Source organism: Pinus tabuliformis, chromosome 3_1 (assembly GCF_031772625.1).
Source record: "Pinus tabuliformis cultivar Carrire ecotype Pingquan chromosome 3_1, CPIR1, whole genome shotgun sequence".
NCBI classification, from domain to species: Eukaryota; Viridiplantae; Streptophyta; class Pinopsida; order Pinales; family Pinaceae; genus Pinus; species Pinus tabuliformis.
The window spans coordinates 539,172,045-539,178,333 of record NC_142301.1 but is presented as its reverse complement, the minus strand read 5'-3'; the positions used below and the strand labels follow the sequence as shown (position 1 = coordinate 539,178,333).

The window sequence follows — 6,289 nt, the reverse complement described above, 5'->3', positions numbered from 1 at the left end:
TTGGTACATCTGAAATTTAATCTATAAGCACGACCCTCTGCATGGTTGTTTTGCTTGTTGTGAATCCATACACCTGCCCCTGCTCCTAGCTTATTCACTGAACCATCAAACTCTAAATACCATAAGATTTCTTGGTCCTAACTAGCATTGGGAGTTTCAGTCATTTTGTGAGTGGGCAGATTTGAATTTTTTGTTTCACATAGTTTTCTTTGTGGGCTGGTTGCATCAGTTATTGCAACAGTTTGTATTCTTTGGGCAACTGATTCTTCATTTGTGCATACTTCTTGCTCTAAAGCCAAAGGCTTATCATCAGTCAGAGGACAACTATCAACATTAAGCAAGATGAAAGAATCCATATCAGAATGGATAGAATAGATAGGAAAGTTTTGGGGATTTTCCTCACTGCTTACCACATACTTCATCAATGTTTCCCTATACAATCTCTTTGGTTGCCCAAAGACTGAAATAGTGGCATAAGAGAGGTCTAATTGCAAAGATCCTTGGAGTTTGGCTCCCCAAGATCTTGATAACAGCATGCCGTATTTGGGTGGAATGTCAGCTCCCACCACATCCATCAGAATTATTTTGGTTGGGTATTGTACCAAGGATACACAAAGGTCTTTGATTAGTCCTAGACACCTGACCTGGCTGGAATCAAATGAGAACAAATATTTGTAGGTCTAGTTTTTCCATCACAGATTTAGGCATTGGGTTATGGGAAGCTCCTGAATCAAACATTTGCATTGTGTAACACCTTGTCATGAATGTTTAAACTGACATAAAAAGGTGGGACTCCTCCATTCGTTGTCTTTCCATTAACTTCAGGACCAAAAAGTAATTCAGGTTGATCTTCTAAAACATTGACTGCATCCTTATTCTCTAGTATTTGTAATGACCTATTGATTTGCTTTCTATATACTTCATGTTTGGCCAATTCAGAAAGAGGAATAGCTATTTTCAGCTTACCTATTTCTGTTTCCAAGTTAGAAGGTTTTTCTATTTGACTCTTTGTATTATAGGCAACAGATTTTTCCTTTTCAGCTGAATTTTCATTGACCCTTTCTTCACTTTGAATATTATTTTGAATTAAATCTGTTTTGAATTTATTTTTAGGAATGCTGTTTGAACTTTCTTTTGAATGAGGGGATGTGGATGGCTGAATTTTAGAGGGTTGTACATCTGAAATGTCTTCCACAGTGACCTCCTTTGAGTTTGGGTCTGTTTTATCAGAGGATTCTGTGAGAACAGCTTTGTCTTTTGTTTTCTTTGGCTGTTTATTATCCTTTGGTTTGACAGGTTCAGGCACATCTATGGTTCTACTTCTCAGTTTATACTGTTTATGTACCTCATAGACTGCCGCATCATAGCCTTCTCTAAAATCAAAAGACTCTCCGGACTTGGTTTGGAATTGATTAATATTATGATTTTCTTGATCTTCTTGTGTTACAAAGACTTGGTGTTCACTGTCCAAACCCATCAAGTTGATGTGAGGGTCCTCTATTGGTTCATTAGATGTCGAGGCCTCAGCATAGTTTTCTTGAAAAGGAGGTCTGATGTTCTGGTCGGGATCGGCCCTTCCAACATTTGGATTTTGATTCTTTCTAAAGTTTGGGTTTCTTGCAGTACTTGGTTGAACTTCCCATGATGACTTTCTTTTGATGGTTTCCACCCTATCCCCAAGTCTGTCCATACCTTTGATGATTGCATCCAATTTTTGTTCAAAAGCTGAAGGTTCTTCTTTGAAAGTTGTTCTTCTTTCAGCTCTTGCCCGATTTCTTTTAGCAATTAGGTTTTCCTCTACACTAACAACTATATTATGCATGTCTGCTAAGGTCGGAGGAGCTCTTTCCCTCAGTTGATATGCCATGTCGGAATCAAATCCATCAGGGAATTTGATCAAAGCTAAATCAGGTGGAGGTCTAAGGTTTTGAGGGATGGCATTGTAGACAATGTTGAATCTTGCACAATAGTCTAGGACAGTTTCTTGTGGGCCTCTTTTTATAGTGTCATACTCAGATAAAATATGCAATGGAACTTTTTTTTTTTCCCATCTGTTAAGAAATGTATGGTAAAGAGCATCCGGATTGGCTATGGAATTTGCTGCAAGTGATCTAAACCAAGTTTTTACTTCTCCTATTAAACTTTGGACAAAAATTTTCATTTTTACATCATCATCGTCAATTTCATAATTTTCAAAGTACTCTTGCATTTTCTTTGTATGTTGTAAGGCAGTATATGTACCTGTACCATCAAAATAAGTGATCTTACCCTGATAATCCTGTGGCATGGCCCCAGGATTTCCAGGTAACTGTAAAGGGGCATATCTATTTGCCATATTTATAGGGATAAATGGGACAACAAGAAGGAATGGAAGCGCTGGGACAACAAGGATAGTTGCAGCGATATGGGTAGTGGATGGAGGTGCAGTGAAAGTGCTTTGAGAGGTGGATGAGGAACTAGGAGAGGATGGAACAACGTGAAGTGAAACTTTACTAGGGGTTGGAATATAGTCTTGGGGAATTGCTTCAGTACTTGCATCAGCAATATCCTCTTTTCCCTCTTGTTTCCTTAGAAACTTTGGGATTAAATTGGGATTTTCAAAAACAGCTGGGGGATTTGGGTCTGGATTTGACCTGGTATGACGAGATTTATTCTTTGGAGCTAGCTTCTAGATTTTTTTTTGGAATATTCTAAGGATTTTCCCTAGTGTAGTCGCTAATGATGTTAGCACTCAGGTTGTCCCTTGGCTCCTTGTTCGGACTCAGAAATGTCATATTTTCATCCACCTTTTTCCTTACATTTCATCATCCCATCATATCACTTTCCTACATACACTTGGGTTTCACCTTCTTATTTTCCATTTTATTCATTTTTGTATTATAAGTGAATTTATGATTAATTATTAGAAAATGTACATATTTATATATATATATCTCAAGAATATGTGAGTTTTGTGATGTAGGAAATATGTGAAGAATTAATATCTCCTCCACCATATCAAGGAGATAATTATGCAAGCCTTTTTCTACGGAGAAAATCATGGAGGCATATCGAGAAAATCATGGAGGCATATCTTATCCTAAGGAGAAGATCATGGAGGCATATCGAGAAAATCATGGAAGCATATCTTATCCTAAGGAGAAAATCATGAAGACATATCTTATCCAAGATATGAGAGATTTGTGGGATCATGTTTGAGATATTTGTGCGATGATATCTTGTAATAATGGGAAACTAGTTGAGAGTGCTTGAGAGAATATTTGAATGTAATTATGGAAAGGTTATCTTCCTCATGTATATAAGAGAGTGCTCTCTCTTCATTGGAATAGGAATGAATAATAGAGAATGGAGATTAACTTTGATTCTTTCTTGATTTGTAATTTAGTTATTGTAATATAGTTTGACATAGTTTTATTGTCATGAGCTCGTATCTGTTGTTTGCCATTCACTTGTTCACATGTTGTATTTATTTTCCTTTATGCAATTTCATGCTTTCTTAGTTAGTGTTTCAATGCTTTAATTTGATTTCAGTAATTTAGATTAGATTAGATTAGATTAGTTCCACTTCAGTCCTGCATATATAGTGCATGTGTCTCGTAAGTCTACGGACCTCGGATTGATAAATTAAATAGTTGGGTAAGTACTACAACGGAATTAAACGAACATAGTTTCACCCAACATTTTGGCGCCGTTGCCGGGGAGGCACGATGGATTGAAGTTTAGTTTGATTTTTCTGCAAGTGTGTTTAGACATGTTCCTAACTCCGAGGTGTTAAATGCGGTAAGACGTGGGGAACAGCCTACGCATCGCATTCGAGATACCGTAATGGGCTCGACCTCTTATGGATCAGGGCATGTAGGGCGTGTTTACATTTATGCAAGTGTGAATTTCAATTTCTGCAGGTGTGTTTGATTTTTGCAACTGTGAAGAATGTGTGATGAATTCATGGTTCATGGTTATAATTGAAGCATTCAATTACTCAATTAATGAGCAATCCTTGTAAGAGGTTTTAATTGAGTATTGAATTCAAGATTATTTTTGTGATCCCTTTTGTTTTTAATTCAATTTTTAGTGTGCTGATTTTTTTGTTTTTTTTCAACATGATTTAACAATGAGTTTCAGCTTGGAACTACTCACTCAGATCCTAGCAGAAGTCAGGATCTCTTCTTCCTTGGAAGAGGAGATCTTGACAAGAATTAAAGGTTCAACTACTCCCCAAGAAATAAATGAAGACTCAACGTCTGAGGAATCCTACGTATCTGATGGTGAACAATCATTCGAACAGGAGATCGAGGAACAAGAGCAGCAGATTGGAGAAGAAGAAGAACAGAAGTTACAACATGATCTGAGTGAGAGTAACTGTGCTTATCAAAGCTTTATCGACCAATGGTTCCAGGTAAGTATTAGATTAGATTCATTGTTTAATTTTTTAGTTGACTTGCAGGTACAGCAACTAGATTCATTCACTGTCAAATATTTTCATCCATCATTTGAGAACTTGCTACCGAATCTATTGTTGTCACTGCTACGTGAATGGCTTCATTGGAAGTTTAACTACACATAACTAATTTGTAAATTCTAATTAGTATAGAGTAGGTAGGCTTTCAGTTTTAGTTTTTGCTTTTACCTAGAATAAGTATGCTCTCCTCCTGCGTCTTTGTACGATCTCGAGGATCAGAAAATAGGTTTCAGTTTTGCTTAGAATAAGTATGCTCTCCTCCTGCGTCTTTGTACGATCTTGAGGATCAGAAAATAGGGATGATTTAGGCCACCAATTTCAGGAATAAATAAATGTTTTGCAATATGCTTCATCACCCAAGGAGTTATGTCCATTTGTTAAAAAAAAAAAATTAGTTTCTTTCTCAACTTTAGTTTTCATTGAAAAAAAAGAAAGAAAAAAATTTAATTTTAACAACTAACCTTTTTTTTTTTTTTTTAAAGATAGGATTACCATTTTTTTTTGTTTTTCAAAAATAACATTAATTCCATTTTTTTTTTAGACTTTTAATAAAAATAAAAAATAAAGAAAAAGAAAAAAAACACAAACTAACCATTTTTTGTTTTTAACGATAAGGTTAATTTCATTTTTTAGATTTTTAAATACAAATAAAAAAAATAATAATAAAAAAAAAAAATCATAACATAAAATAAAAAATAAAAACAGCCAATCACCGCACTCATAAATAAACAAAAATCTGGACAAAGGACTCAGATTCTTCCTCTGTGCATTGCCGCATCGATGATTTGTGAAAGGCGCTGATCACATTGCAGACTACTACAAAAACGTTATTTTAGAAAGAAACATGGCATTAATAAATTCATTTACAGAACGGCACTTTGAAGACGACTTCCTACTTGTTTTCAAATATGCTATGCCCCTCACTGATCTATATCCAAGCATGGTTCTGCATATACAAACGAACTATAGCACTTAACGTCGATCTCTTATCTATGGATTCGAATCAGGCATTGCGAAGGGCTGCCAACCTCTGCTCCAGGTCATCCACGTCAGAACTGCCAACGCCTTGGGCTCTTCTTCCAACAATCTTGCCTTTGGGTGCTGATGATAACTGGGAAGCAATATCTATTCCAATTTCATCTAGCACCTGGTTAGTAAGCTCCTCGGTTTCCTCTTCAGCCTCGTCATTATCTAGAGCATCATCAATGGAACCTGATATCATCTCAGTCATCATATCCATTTGTGTTGTCTACCTTTGAAATTCTTGCATCACCTTAGCCTGCTTCGCTGGCTCCATTTGCTTATTCATGTCTGCCATTGCCTTACTGGCACCTTTCATCCCTGTAGCAACAGAGGTGTTTGCACCTTTCCTCCCCAACTGAACTTGTTGCTCATCCGCATTTGCTTGAAACAGTCGTATTTCCAGCACTTGTATCTGCCTCTACATATCCTTGCCCTGATAGCAATTCATTGGACTCCATCTCATGTTCCTCTGTTTCAGTCTTCCACCTCACAGGTTTTGAAACGCAACCCTTTAAAAACGTCAATTTTGAAAAGCAGTCTGTGTTCAAACGAGGGAAACTCTAGACAAACGAAGACATGGGTTTTTTTCATAATAGAACGAGTTATATAACCCAGAAATCGTTTGCTTAAATTCCTCACGGTCTAAGAGGAAATCGTGGTTCTTCAGGGCCCTATTTTGCTAACTACGTGAATAAAAACGGTTTTGTACATCTGTCCTTTGAAGGCTTTGTCAGGTGGATAGGCTGATTGCCATTTGCTTTGTGCATTGTTGCATGTCAAATATCATATTTTTGCAGCTGTGTAAAT

The 6,289-nt window shown here is 36.6% G+C and overlaps 1 pseudogene; it reads right to left on the bottom strand.

Moving 5' to 3' along the window:
- Positions 1–5,258: 5,258 nt before the first annotated feature.
- LOC149188180 (vacuolar protein sorting-associated protein 2 homolog 3 pseudogene) lies at positions 5,259–5,726 on the bottom strand (annotated as a pseudogene).
- Positions 5,727–6,289: the final 563 nt, after the last annotated feature.